Source organism: Vidua chalybeata, chromosome 1 (assembly GCF_026979565.1).
Source record: "Vidua chalybeata isolate OUT-0048 chromosome 1, bVidCha1 merged haplotype, whole genome shotgun sequence".
Classification (NCBI taxonomy): domain Eukaryota; kingdom Metazoa; phylum Chordata; class Aves; order Passeriformes; family Viduidae; genus Vidua; species Vidua chalybeata.
Window position 1 is genome coordinate 42,463,381 of NC_071530.1, and position 15,545 is coordinate 42,478,925.

Below are 15,545 nucleotides of genomic sequence, written 5' to 3' on the forward strand. Positions count from 1 at the left end.
GCGGCTCCCCGCTTCCCGGAAACGCCGCTCGGGATTTGACGGCAGCTGGTGCGGCAGGGTGTTGGTAGTCGCCCCTAAATCACATTCCTCAGTTCCCTCCCAAAGCGAGGGCAGAAAGGGGGTTGTCTAGAGGTGGGTGAAAGAATCCCTGCTTCTTCTAAAAGGAACAGATGCTTTCTCAGGAAGGCATTTCTCAGACCCAGAAATCAGCAATCTCTCCACTCTTAGGGCTACCTTTCCATCCAGGTTTTAGCGTACAGGCACCACTTATTTTGTAGTTTTACTGGAGTTCTTGCCAAACCTAGGCTGGTCAGTGGACCTAGCACATTCCCAGAAGCAGCATCACAGATCCTGCCCTGTCCAACCTGTGTGACCAATACAGCCAAGGATCATCCTACAGCCTGCAGGATGGGTTTGCCAGGGACATGAGCTCTGGAATCACAGTGAGACACTTCATCTGCTTTGCCACCATTTGTTCTAGGAATCAGAGTCACATAATGTAAAAATCCAAATGCACCTCTTTGATTCTTTTTCTCACAAAGATCTTGAAGAATTATAGCATCTTTGATTTTTGGATAAAGGAGAACAAGAAACCAGCTGCAGCCTTGTGAACCATCTGTAAGCATCTTTTCATAATCTACTCATTTTGGGAGTGAAGGCAATTTTCTCTTTTTGATGACAACACATTATTAAAGCTGATTTAATGATGATCTTGGGAGATCAGTTCAGTTATTTCTAGCACATGAAGACAAAGCCTTTCATTCCTCCTGATTGCCTGACTGTTGCATGTAATTTATTTCTTTTGTATTATTTCCATTCATGTGGCATATTTTTCTTCTCCCATGCAAACGTATTTAAGGCCCTTGGTCCAACTGCACTCAGGTGCATTGGTAAGTCATCTGAATCTGCTCAGGTATCCATTTAAAATGACAAGTGAGCTGAATTACTTACCCCATGGAAAAACTTATTATTTTTATACAATCAAACATGAACATTTTGAAATAGAAAGTAAAATGTCAACGAGTCTTACACCAGTGACTAAAATTTAATGTTTGGAAAGACAGCAAACCCTCCCTTCTATATCATCTACTTCTATAAAAATAGACATACAAGATTGTTTTCTTTCTGCACCATTTCCAAGAGCTGGGCTGTTGCACAAGCTGCTCTTCTTGTGATTATTATAGCCATGCTAAAATCATGATAGCAGCATAAGTGATATGGGCTAAAAAATCCCCCAGCTGGTTCAAAGTCAGGACACTGCTCCAAAATCAGATGGAATAGAAACAAGATTCCCCTCCAGGCATGCCTAGTGGCTGTGTTTCATTGGTTCTTCTGCTTCAACCCAGGGGACGCACCTTAGGTTCACTACTTTATCTTCTTGTTTTCCTAAGCCTTCTTCTTTGGCTTTTCTTCAGTTTCTTCCTCAACCTGGTCCACCCTTTTATAATTCTCTTCTCCTGATCCTCCATCCCTTCCTTACTCCCAAGGCAGAGATTAAGCTGGGTGAAATTTTCCCAGCCTGCAGCACACACACCTCTCCTCACCATCATTTTCTTTGCTGCAGCACCTTTTCCTTCTCCCCCTTCAAATATCCTTGTTCAAAGGCACTTAGTGTAACTAACTGTATTGATTTGTTTTGCTTGGACAGAATCTACCCCAGGTGTCCATTTAAAAATGACAAATGACCTGGATTGCCAACAGTCTCAAGGAAAAACTTATTGCTTTTGCTGCCATTGAGCATGAATATGTGAAGTAAAAATACAATGACTGATATTGGCAGATTCTTATATGAGTACCAGTGTCTGTGATCAATAGCAAGTCTCTAGAAACTAAAGCATTATGGATATGAATAAAGTATTTGTTACAGACACATTTCTGCAATGCATTTATGGTATCATGTTTACACAGGACCCACAGCAGATACTGCCCCATTTCCCTATGGAGTGACAGCTACAACATCAGGAGAGGGGACGGATGATTACACATCCCAAGACACAATGGAACTGCATCTGTTCCTTGTGTAATGCTTATACAGCATTGGATGCTGGAATATCAAGAGGCCTCAAAATATCCTCTGACAAGACAGCAAAGGGTGAAATGGGGAGAAATCTTTACGTAAAAAATGGAGGTAAGAAGACACTGGTAGCTGCAAGAAGAGAAGCTTGCTTTCTTGTATGGTACTTTGCCAGCTCATGGGAATAAGACCCATCCCTCATTTCTGTGCATTCTTTGCAAGGTCCAGTAGACAAGGAAGGCTTCTCCTCTTCATCCTATGCTTTCTGCACCATGTGCGTTGTTTTTTGCACAGCCTTTTCCATCATTTGTGTTGTCAGCCAGGTTGGTGTGATGCCCTTCCACTCAGCTCATCAATTCCATCAATCTTCCTGGATACTTTCCTCCTGGGACTTTTCCTCAGTGTTAACAAAGAGCCTTCATTCACAATTTCTATTCCCAAAGACTTCCTACCTTCATGTTCACCTCTTCACCTCAGGCTCAGCTGTGACAAATGGCAATGCAGGCAGAGCTGTCTAAAGAATTTGGAGCCCTCTGGGCCAGCATGAGTCAGGACATTAAAATTATTATATAAAACATGTTATTCCAAGGCAAAAAGCACTTCTTCTACTTGGTTCAGACAAACGTTCTACATATTATGCATCCAAAGCATTGCAATAAAGTTGGTGAAGGGTCTGGAGCACAAGTCCTGTGAGAAGCAGCTGAGGGAGCTGGGGTTGTTTAACTTGGAGAAAAAGAGAGTAAGACTTTATTGTTCTCTAGAACTACCTGAAAGGAGGGTGTAGCCAGGTGGAGGTTGGTCTCTTCTCCCAAGGAACAAGTGATAGGACAAGAGGAAAGTATCTCAAGTTGTGCCAGGGCAGGTTTAGATAGGATAACAGGAAAAATTACTTCATTGAAAGGGCTGTCAAGCTCTGGAACAGGCTGTGCAGGGAAGTGGTTGAGTCACCATCCCTGGAGGTATTTAAAAACCTGTAGATGCGGTGCTCAGGGACATGGTTTAGTGGTGGATGTGGCAGTGCTGGGTTAACAGTAGGACTCAATGATATTAAAGGTGTTTCCAAGCTGAGTGATTCTATGATTATAGCAGCATACCATATGAATTGTCAAATTTAGGAAGATAGCTCTCCAGGTTTTCAAGCAAGGAAGTCCACATGTGGAGCCTACATTTAGAAGAATGTTAGATGCAATTCTTTTCAGAGATCGTGAATGCAGGTTTTTGGTTTTTTTTTGTTTTACACCATTGCAAAACTGATTTTTAATAGTCTTAAAGCATCTGCTGCCCTGTAGTTTTCTATCATTACTGACCACCACCACACCCCCATATATACCCCCATAAAGTAAATTCATAGCTATGACATGAGAAATTCAGTTTGTGTAGTGCTCATACATTCTCATACGTTGCTCATGAGACATTCTCATTGTTTTGAGCAATGGCTGGATACAGACATTGCCTCGTCTCTGTCAGTGTTTTCACTGATGGCTTCTGTGAAATACCTTAGACAGCTATTTGTTGGTTTATGCTTTTATTCCTTTACTGGGGCACTAAAGCTAATGATGTGCCTTAGATTTAGTTACTGAATTTTCTGCCTCATACATATGACCCTGTACTGTAGTAACACTTTTCTGGTCCACATCATCTTGGGAGGCCTTGAAACAAAAAAAAAATCATTCTGAAGCTGAAGCAAAATATTTTCTAATTTATTTATTTCCCTTCCTGAGGCTTATAGCTTTCTACCTTTGCCTCTCTTGTCCTAAGAATCAAGAGCTGCCTCAATCAATTAAAAGCCCTCAGGAACAGCCTTCATCACATGGTTATGAGCCAGCATAAGTTGTAGGCACGTAATTAGGGCAGCAGATTGCTGGGGCAGCAGAAAAAGACAGCCCCTTTGTCTATTTTGCTATGCCTGAGTTTTAGCAAGCCAAACGAGCTGCCGTGGCAGGAGAGGGTGTGTGCCAGCCACGCTGTGCTGCTGAAAGGATTGGTGCTTTCCAGGAGTAACAGTGGCTGCTCCCATTCCTTTCCTCCCTGCCCCTCAGCTGCAAGCCAAGCTCATGGAGCTTTTCAGCAAACTCGTCCCGTTTCTTTTTAGCCATGCCTGCAAATTTATATGTTATGTCCCGACTTATATATCGCAGTCATAAAACCAGACACAGGAATCTGACAAAGAAACACCATTCTCTTGCAAGAAATTCACTACTGGACTTGATAACATGCACCACCTCCAGTGAATGGGGATAAATTTACAGAAACTACTCTTTAGGATTTAATCCTTTAAAAATTGCTGCATGAAAAACTGCTCAACACGGAAGATTTCTGTGCAGTTGACAACTCTAAATGAATATTTCACTTTCCACGCTCAGAAGTACTTGCTGACAAATTGCTGGTTCAGGAGAAGAGATTTACACCCTATGTTTTCAAAAAGTATGAAGTAATCCTTGTAGCAACATTTCTGTCACCTTTTTATGCTCTTCTAGGAATGGATCAAATCAGCTGAATAATTCTAAAATTCCTACATTAAATCCTTTCCATTGCAATTCCATACATGTCAGGTTATCTCTTTGAGTAGATCTGTGGATGAAAAAAGTTCTATTACAGCTCTTTCCAAGTTCACCTGCCAGTACTGTTATTCACTTGCTGCTTTGTTTCCGTAACTCTGAGCTAATATAACAAGTTCTTTTTTTGCTTTCCATTCACTAACATTAAACTGCAGTTGTTTGGGACCCTTCACAGGCTCAGAAATGCAACTGTAGCCATTAAAGTCAGTTGTATGGAACAAGAAGCCTGTGAGAGAAAACAAGCAGCATATGGAAGAGTAGAATGATCCCTATAATAGTGATTCTAACAACCATTCCTAATTTGCAGACTCACCCTTGTGTAGTTCCTGCTCGAAAATAGCCTGCACTAAGCAGCTTGTTTTCTCACTAACTGAACAAATACAGAGACACTTAATTAAATGCTTGATGTGATTCCAACAGATTGAAAAGCTTTTTCTTATCCAGTATGGGGGAAGAGAACTTCTTGCTAAATGGAGTGCAAGGCCAGGTTTGGTTGAGGTCATGAAGTGCACATTGATTGAGATGTTCCTACAGCCTTGACTGCGTTTCATTATCTTCATTCACACAAGTAAAATATCATCTCTCAAGTTCATGGTAGTAATAGTAAATAATGTGCCTGACGTGAAAAATGTATTTACTTTTTGGTATATCTGTGAATTTCCCTTTTTTTCATTCCTTTTCTCTCCATTCTGGTGCCCTGAGTGTTTATGACCTGCAGAAGGTCGTATCACACACACCATTTTAGCATTGACTGATGGCTTTGTGAACCTTCCAGGGAGTGCCTCAGGTGGGTTTGTGCCTTGACTCAGCCCTGGGTGAAAGTGAGTGCCAGCAACAATCTAACATCTACACGACAGAGGTCCTGCCTGCAACTCCAGTCTGCTATGGTGGTCCTGAGCAGTCAGCCCTGCCTGCCAGGATTTTTTGTGCAAGCACACTAAAGCCAGACACATTAAAGGCAGCTGCTGCATTGGCCAGCCCCTCATGAGAGTCCTGTCTGTGTCAAACATTGAAGTTACTTGCTTGGCCATGTCAGTCCTATAAGCACAAAATAAGAAGGGTAATAGTTTCATATGGATGCTTTGAAAGTTGGTGTCAGTTTGCCCAGGTGTTTGTTTCTTTGCCTCCCCCAGTCAGGTTTCCTAGTGGTATCCTGTCCCACCATTCTTCCTCCAAAGCCAAATGCACTGTTTGGCCCCTCAGCATGGCAGTCACTGTGCATCATCTTACCTGTCTTGCTTTGCTCCTCACTCAGGCTTCTTCAGCTCTTCCCACTGGTTTTGCTGTTCTGGTTTTCCTCCTCGAATGACTCACACATGTAAGACCTCTCTCCAAAGTGTTCCTACCTACCAGTGGTAGCAGATTCCTTTAAATAAATTCAGGACCAAAAAGATCCACTCCTTAAAAAAAGCATATGCATACACTGAATAATCTGTGCCAACAGACACGGCGCTCTTCTCTGATCTTCCCCAGTCATGGTTTGTCTAGAGAGGTCTCTGAGGGAGGGATTATCTCTGAAGTGGCAGAGGCATGGTGCCAAGAATGGTGGAGCCCTCATTTGGCCAGCATACAGGATAGAACTGTGAATACATTAATCACCCTAAACCTGAAATGGGGCTCCATGAAACCACACATGCTTTTAGTCCAGCTGACTTCAATTAAGATCCATGAGCATAAAAGCTGACCTCCTGGGGTCGCTTCACATCAGTGCAAACAATTATCATCCACAGAAAAACAAATCACTTCTCTATAGTTTCCAATCTATTTTATTTGCCAAGAACAGATTAGCTTCATTTTGCACTCTATATATACAGCTTTTTACATAAGCCTGTATATGCAAGGTTTTACATGTGAGAGGCTGCTGGACAGGCATTTTCATTTTGACTTCTATCTGCTGAGCAAGGTTGGCTGTATTTTGGGAGTCTGCCTCTGCATACTTAATACTGTATTTTTCAATTTGCTTCTCTTTCTTCACACAGTAATTTAACCCCACTTTCCAAGACTAATACAAAACTAACCAACAGATGTTCGAGATCAGACAGAAGGTGGATGTGCCTTCTTTTTAAGCATCAGTTGGAGCAGATGTCGATGAGAAAGCTGTTGAGACAGGGCTACCACAAGTGGATAATTCCTCTGAAATACCCTCTCAATTGCTGCCATCTCAGGCCTTAGAGACTCCTTGAGCCAGATGTTATATCTGGTCTAATAGCACCTCAAGGACCTCTCTGCCTCTGAATGTATTTGATGGCTTTTGGGGCAAATGCTTGTGTAGCAGGCAAATCCACAAGGTGCCTGTCTGTTTCTTAAAGGTTCAAATGGATCTTGAATGCCAGAAAGGATCTGGTTTAAACAGCTTGGCTCTCACAGCAAGCTCTACACTTGCATGGAGAAACATGTCCAAAACCTTCTTTATTTATCTGAGACTTGCTTAATTCTTTCATAAATGTAAATGCTTATCCAGTTTTATAGCTGTTGAGGCTTTTTTAGGGTATATTTATGTTTGCCTACTGCTTATATAGAGTTATTAGTTTTAGTGTAGAGATGAAAAATGAAAACATGAATTGTTGTAACGTCATTGCTTTAAATTCTTAAGTCTGTTTGTGAAAGCCCAAGTAAGACTAGAAAAATCTGTACACTAATAATTTGATATTGAACTTTAAACCGCCCTGCATGGATTGTCTGAAGGAGCCTGGTCAGACAACACCAGACTCCAACAGCATCACAGAAAATCTCAGTGTGTGTATGTGGCCTTTGCTGTGCATGAAATGTCTTTTCATGGGCTGTATACAGCAGCAAAAAGAGCTTTATTGGAGTGTGATGGGCTACAGAGGATTTTTTCTGGCTCCCTGCACAAGCTGTATTTCATCAGTACTAAACTGTCTCATAATCAGCTTAATTACATGGATCACTTTTAATTATATAGATCACTTTTACAGCCATACCTGGGCAGAGCTTTCTGACCAAAAAGTGAATTTCAAACTTCACATCTTTTTAGGAGTCTGACTGTCAGCACGTGCCCTGGGCCAGATCTGTGACCCACATGCCTCCAGCTGCAGGTCCCTCTGACCTTTCCTTCATGTTTCTAGCAGACTTTAATTCACATGAGGCATAACTTTGCAAGACTTTTGGACAATAAAACACATGAGAAAACGGTGTGAATTAGGGGCTCTCAGGGTCAGAATTTAACAACCAACAAGAGTTAAAGTCTAAGCCTATACAGTCTGAGAAACATATGATTCACTTTTGCATTAAATTACAAACATTTGTATGACTCTGCACGGAATTTTAGAACAACCTGATCTTATGAGGAAATTGCATCTGTTCCTGAGTATAGTTACAAGAAAAATCTATCAGGAGAACTAGACTGTTAGTGCCACCTCATCCTAGTAACAAAGCCAAAAAAAAAATAGAGAAAGAAGGTTCAAACATTCAAGCAAACCCACAGTGTTTCCATTCTGGTCTCATTCAGAAAAGAGGCTTGCTGCTGTCACCTGGAAAGGGTGAAATATTAAGAAACATGACACCTACTGCTGTCACGGGTGCCTGCAGTGATCATCCACATTTATGCCACTATTCACCAAAGGTGACAGACTGGAAACTAAGGGACTGCTCAAATGAGAAGTGCTCTCCTGAATTGCCAGACTCCCAGTGAAATACACTGAGTCAGACTCCAAGGCAGCTTGCAGAAATAAGGCCGGTGGCAGCTCTCCATTGCTGACACAATATGCATGTTTATTGAAGAAGCAAGTGGGAATAGAAGTAGTACAGCATGCCCAGGGCAAAGAAAAGCATGTTTGTGCCCAGCACATCAGACAGATCACCAAATAATTGTTCTGTGAAGATCTGATCTCTGTACTGCTGCCAAGGGCATGGAAATATGGTATTATGAGAAGCAGCTCTCATTAAGCATCTTATATTTCTACAAGATAAAAATGACAGAAAATGCACAGCAAATTTGTGGCTCTCAGTTCTTTCAGCTGTTTTCACTCCACTACCCAACAATACCTGTCTCATCCCTTTTAACTAGAGACATCCCAATACATTTTCCAAGTCACTAGCAATTTTGCCTCCTTTAGATATGAGTACATGAAACAGAAAATCCCAGACATGAAAGAATGTAATATTTTCTAAAACTTCTGTTAGAGTTGTTTACAGTTACCCCTGTTTCCCAGAGCAAATGCAGTTGATTTCTAGGAACTGACAGCCCACTGACAAACTGGTCTGTTGAGACCAGGGGGTATTCATTCTTTTGAAGTCGATTTCTCTATTGATTCAACTCTACTGATTTTATTGAATTCTGTAGTCATAAATTTTACAAAGCTAAATTTCACAGACAAAATTCTCCCATTCTTTGCAGATTTTTTTTCATACACAGAAGGTAACAGTGTGAACTAATTAGCTTATGCAACAAATTCATATAACTCTTTTTCTTTACTGATAGTTACTTAAAGTTGCTTCTGGATACATTCTCTCCCTAAGGCTGGAAATGAGACACAAAAGAGTCTCATGTATTTTTCTTTTCACTCATAATAAAAATGACATTGAGGTCTCTTCATAACATGAAAATTTCATTACTGACTACTGCTTTCTGCAGAGATTTTTAAAATTCTCTTCACACAAAAGTATTTTTAAAAATCAGTCTGCTGCTAGGAGATGAAAATTTGTCAATAGGATTGACATTTTTTCATCAAAATTTTTATTCCAAATAAAAAATATCCTTTACAGCAAAAATGACATTAAATCAGCCCACAGACACAATGGTGAAAATGCAAGGATGGGCTGAGTTCAACAGGAAAGACTGAAAGTGCTTCCCCAGCCCTCCCCTCACAATAGTTAATTGCCTGTTGATCCCAACATTGTTGTGGGAAATGGAAAGTGTCTATGTCAATCCTCACTGAAAGAGACAATAATTGGATCTGGGTCTCTCATGCCGTGGAAAAGAGCTTTTAACAGGCATTATTTTTGGCAAAAAGGGTAAAATACCTGCCAGCTGCTTAGCTTCAAAGGGTGATTTTCCTTTGCCAGTTCCCAAAAAATACCTTGATATCCATTTAGGGGAAAGGAGAACAAGCTGCCCATCCTGAATGGAACAAGGTGGCTTTCTGTGACACAAAGATAATCTCTTCCCTCCTGGAGACAAACAGGAACTAAGACTTACTCCTCTGTATTTTCCTCTCTCTTTTCTGTCATTTCTAAGGAGGATGTCATGGAGTTGCCTGTTTGGAGGCACTTCTCTGTCTCCATGCACAATCTAGAGAGCCACGGGGACTAGATGATGGCTGTGCTCTTCATCAGGAGATAAATGTGTGGGAGATACCTATTTTTTCTGCTAGGTATGGACTTCTACCCTTAACCACTGACTGAGTTTCACCACAGTATCTTGTCTCTGGATACAGGTAGCAAGGAAATAGCTATGGCAAAACCACATTTCCTTCCCAGGGTTTGTGGTCAAGGCTCTTGGGTTAGACTGGTTTTGTCAGCTAATCCCACCCTGAAAGGCAATATAATGTGGTTTGAACAAAGAGGAAAAAACACTTATTTAAAAAAAAAGGGAACAAGATTTTGTCTCCTAAAATATACAAGCATTTCTTCCCAGGGTCTCTTTATGAATGCATTAGATTTATATCTTGACCTTCAGTATGAGACTACATGCAGCCAGGACAGAGCTGTGCCTCTGTGGACACCTGGGGGACCAGTTATTTCAGAGTCTTAATGAATCAGAAGAAGAGTTTTAAAATAGTAGCTCCAGCTTGCTTAGAATACAGCCAAGCAATCCACAACACTGCCTGCATGGTGACCTGCCAGGTGACCTGCCCCCCCTGCCAGGAGATGGAAATGGGGGGAGAAAAAAGGTTAATGCATTCCAGGGGGGAAGAACAAGCATAGGTAGGATGGTGAGCCAAGCTAAGAAACAGAGAGATTTTGCTTTTTTCCAGGTAGTTTCCTTGCTGGTTTTAGAATGTTATTTAGACTGAGATGTTTGGGTCAGTTTGAAAAAACAAATTTCTTTATTTATTCCCAACAGATGAAAGATCTGCCATGTCTTGCATTGAACCACCGACAGGCTCTAATTCATCTGGTGAAACCTGCTCTCAGATGCACAAATGCTGAGAAACTCATGAGACCATATTCAGATACAAAAAGGATCCCAGAACATTTTCCCACAGTTCTTGGAAGCTTCTGTTCATTTCATGCTAGTGGCACTTTAAAATATAAAACCTACCCCTTCTAGGAAGAAAGAGAAGACTTTAATCAGAACTGGGCCTGTTATGCAACACAACATTGCATGAGCACAGAGACAACTACTTAAGGTTTGGCAGCTTGTGATTAATACCAAGCCTAGTCCACCTCCCAATAAAGGTATTTTCCAATTGATTTCTATGGGTTTTGGCTTAGGCCCACAGTGCACATGCTGTGGATTGTTCCTCTCATCCTAGGCTCTCAGAAGTAGTAAACAAGTAGGAATGAACTCAGAAGGGGAAGAAGGGTCCCATTTTTTCCCTATTTTTGCATGGACCAATTCTATGGGACTAGGTAACTTCCTGGTATCCTTTAATTTGAGGTCTTTTTTACAGTTTTGAGAGTAGCACTGTGACACATTTGAAACATCCATTCTCTCATGCCCAACTGGCTTAGTACCATAATAACCTTGTTCCACTGAGGTGCAGTAAAAATATATAAAAGCTGCAATTTCTCTGATTACACACCCCTACTGGGAAAATAGCAAAAAGACCAAAGTCTTCTATAGAAAAAAAAAAGCAGCTAAATTTTAAATTTTCTGTATTGATGCTGCCCACTGAAATTTCCTTCTGACAGCAGTTCAATGGTAACAGAATTGAGCAATATGCTCCACAGGAAAAGATAACAAAGAATCAATACCTAAACAATTTCAGGATCATCTCTGAATTTGATGTCCAGCAGATTAGTTTATATCATAATGGTTCTTCAGTCCTATTTTAAGCATCTTAGAGAAGGACACTTTGTAACCCAGTTAAAATGTTTCCTTATCGACAGAAATCAATATCCAACAAGGCAGCAATGACCTCTCCCAAATTTTATTAATGCTCACTACAGGAGCAGTTAAAATATCAATCCCAGGGAACCCACTGCAAAATTGAACAAGTTTTAAATAATCCAGCATGGTAAAAGGAGCTTCTAACAATTCAATAAGAAAAAACAAGATTACCTCTTCCTGGGAAGAGCCTGGGAAAAGGAGATTGCTGGTTCTTCCTTCCTTCACACAGACTAACTAGTTCTGGGTGGCTGTGCCTGTTTGACTTGGTCTTGAGACAAGGCAACAACTCTCAACACTTCTTGGAAACATAAGAGAATAGTTCATATATATCTCATACATATATGCACACATACACACACACTTACATTTATATATATATATATGTCTGTTCTTCACAGACATATATATATTCCTGTGTGCATCAGGTATCCTCACCTGTGTTTTTGGAGTAGGGCTCCTAGGACAGTGATGTGCTTGATTCCATGCATGGCACATAAATCTTCATTGTAGTGGCTGGAAATATTAACAGTGCAGCTACAGACACCTTAAATGATGGCCAATGCTGAGAAGCAGATACTGACAAGCTGATATTGCACACAGTTCTCTTGGATTGAATCATCATTGACTTGATTTCATCCTTCATTACACTCATTCTTCTTAACATTTTGCTAAAGTCCACTTTGCTTCTACTTGCAACTTTCTGATCCTTACATTAGTGACCCTCGTCAGCTGGTGGATTTTTTGATTCAGAGCAGCTCCAGCTACCTCTGTTACACTTTGCACATCTGCATTTTAACTTACCTCTATTCTCATGTCCCTGGGGTTCATTCAATGCACTCCTCTTGCCCAGCTATCCACAAGGGTAGCTGAACACAACTCCCTAGTGCAGTTGTGTTCCTACCTTCCAGGACCTTGTATCCAATACAGCAAAACACAATGTCTTTAGCTATTTGGGAAAATCCTCCCTTTCTTTTCCTAACGCACCTGAGTGGAGCTCTAGCTGACTGTCAGACAGTTTCCCAGTCTCAGCAAAAGCCAATACAGGAAAGAAAAATGAAGCAAACTGGAAGAGAGGGATCTGGTCTGAGTCAAGCATAAAGAAGCTCACAATAGCTTGAAGAAGAATGGAAGAAATTATCTGCTTTGTTGATGTAACAGGCCAAAAACTATTCATCTTGCATGGCCTTTGCACAGCAAAATGTTCACAAGGGGAATGCTTCCCATCCCTCTCCCTCTCTAAAGAGGAATGGATGGGGCATTCTCCTGCAAACATTGCAGGAATAAAAATTGGATTCTCCTGGCCTGATCAGCCAAGTACATTTTTATCTGTGGTGGCAGAAAAAATTAAGTGCTGGAAAAGGTATTGCACAAACTGCAACTTAGGGGGCTTTACAATCACTCTTGTTTATTGCCAATTGTTTTAAAAAGATCCAGTGGATCACTGGAATCACTGATGGAATGAGGAATAAAAGGGATGATTGTGTCACATGCTTGAGACATAAAAGGTACATGGATTTACCTACCTGATGTTCCAGGACAGGCACTGAGTAATTTTGTACTGCCCAATTTAGAAACACACTCTGGTCTTTTTTCTCAATTGCAAAGGTGATTAATTTCTGAGCTAATTAAACTGCATAGTAATTACCTTGCTTGTTTTAATGTGTCATACTGGTGAGTACTTATAAAATGCTTCTCTTTCTTGCTGGTGCTGTTCAGAGGGAACTCCTGGGGGTTCCAACACTTGCATCCTTTGCTGCTCAGACCCATTTCTCCTGAGAGCCAGATAACCCTGGCAGCAGAGAAGCTGCAAGCACCAGCCAGGAATGGAGAAACTCCCAGAAAACCTGAAGAGAAGGAAGTTAGTAAACAAATAAAATTTTCCTGTTCAGTTGGTGAATCTGGAAACAGCAAGAGAAGAATATTGCCTCCATGAGAAGACAACTACACAAGTCCTGGTGGAAGGTCAGCTTGTGCCTTTGGCTGCCTGGGCCATGCAGCTGCAGGGCTCATGTGGGGCTGTTTGGATGGCTCCACTGGCTGTCACACCCTGTGCCTGGAGCAGGGTGCCTGAGCAAGGAGGACCACAGCTTGTCCCTGTCCTTCTCCTTGCCATCTTTGACCCAGCTGATGACCACAGGGCTGCGAGGACAGAGGGGAAGAATACCAGCCACTTCCAGTGGTCACCCCCTGTCTCCTCTCACAGGAAAGTGAGTAAGAGTGTTTTCACACTCTCCCTGCTTATATCTTTGCTTGCATTTCCTCTGCAAGTCATCCCACACAAAACCAGCTCTTCCTTGGCCAACACCACCCTGTCTTCAGTGGGAGCTTGAGTGGAAATGGAGTAACAATCCACATTTGGGTTATAGCTGTGGGAAAACAACTTCATCCTCATAAGAGTTTGGTTATAACCACATTATCATATTGGCAAGCTATTTAAAGCATAAAAGAAAATGTCTCTTTTCTGCTCAGCTGTGGTATCTTAGGCTGTATTCCAGCCAAGGAGCGCCTGATAAAGACTCTGTATTTTTCCATTAATTAAGATGCTTTAATTAACTGGGACAGCTAATTTGAATTAGCTCTAGGAATAGGTATAGCCCTCAAGAGAGCAAAGAACAATGGCTGCAGTTAATTCAGAATAGATGAGGGAAAGCTCTGCTTTAGGAGAGGCATTCAACCCTATAGACCAAGGCATCACTGGATGCACAGCTGGTCATTTAAATGAACCAGGTTTTGTTTTATCTAATTTTTTTCACAGTCAGTACTTGTTTGTCCTTTCAGGAGTTACAATCACTGGGGTTTTTTTCCCCATGATGTGATCACAGCTAGGTTTTTGCCTGGACAAAAAAGATACTTTTGACAACCCTGTATTGCCTTCATATGACACAAGAACTAGAAAGAGCACCCAGGCTGGCACACTGCATTTTCCTCAACCCTGAGGCATGAGCAGTTCTTTCCATTACTGCCTTTCCTTCACCACACTGAGGGACCTCATGTGAAAAACCAACACTCTGATGGCACATACTGGGCTCACCCAGCTTGTTAAAGCAGGGAGTAGGGGTGGAAGATGAGATCAGAAGCCTCTGATGGAGCAGGAGATCCAGGGCTAATTCCATAGATGATTCCTGATCCAGAATGGGCAAAGAGCCTTTCCAAAGAGGCAAGCTGGACTAGGCATACAGAAAGCCATCAGAGGTAATTGCTTTCTTACTTGCACAAGCACAATTGTCTTGGGAACAGAGGTGAGAGGGGAAAACAAAGTGCAAATTTTGATCAGCCATTGTGATTACTCGAGCAATAGCTTTGCATTTTAAACTCCCTGGCAGGGAGAACTTGTTCTGCAGAACAGGTAGGTCTGTCTGCAGGTGCAGACAAATCTATAGATGATTGTTCTCTACACCGAAATATGCCAATAGTCTGGCCTGTAGAAGGACTTTGATGCTAGATACTAAAAAGAAAGTGTTCACTCTAGAGTGAAATGTTCTAGCTAATCAAAAACTGCCACAGCCAGGACAGAGTCCTTATCACTGGACAGGTGTGCAGATAGCAGTGGCCTCCAAGCCCAACAAAAAACCCACTATTTTAGAAATAGCAGATACTTCTCCTCCTTGCACAAACAGCTGCGGTTGGACATTGTTGAAAAAGCCACAGCATACTTGCTCTTTTCCTACCCTGACATGAATCCTTCACATCAGATATGATGCAGGATCCCAAGCCAATGACTTTGATTTCTTGAGACTATGATTCTTTTTTTCCCTAGGAATTACTACTTTGAGCTCAACAAACACATCACCCTGTCCTAACAGAAGCACAGGTTCTGTAGGACACGTGTAAAACATAAAACAGCAGATTAAAATATTTTTAAGGCTTCTGCAGATCAGTTGATCCAGTTTTCTCCAGGAGCACATCAGAACAAGAACATGAAAATATGCTTGCAAAAGTCTCCATGGGGATAACCACC

The 15,545-nt window shown here is 41.5% G+C and overlaps 1 long non-coding RNA gene across 1 annotated transcript; it reads right to left on the bottom strand.

Moving 5' to 3' along the window:
* Nucleotides 1-4,239: 4,239 nt before the first annotated feature.
* Nucleotides 4,240-13,417, bottom strand: LOC128798660 (uncharacterized). The gene is made up of 6 exons (XR_008434501.1): nt 13,233-13,417; nt 12,023-12,100; nt 11,759-11,882; nt 7,515-7,694; nt 5,803-5,972; nt 4,240-4,585 (listed from the first exon to the last, which is right to left on the bottom strand). It is a non-coding gene; the product is annotated as an uncharacterized LOC128798660 (long non-coding RNA).
* Nucleotides 13,418-15,545: the final 2,128 nt, after the last annotated feature.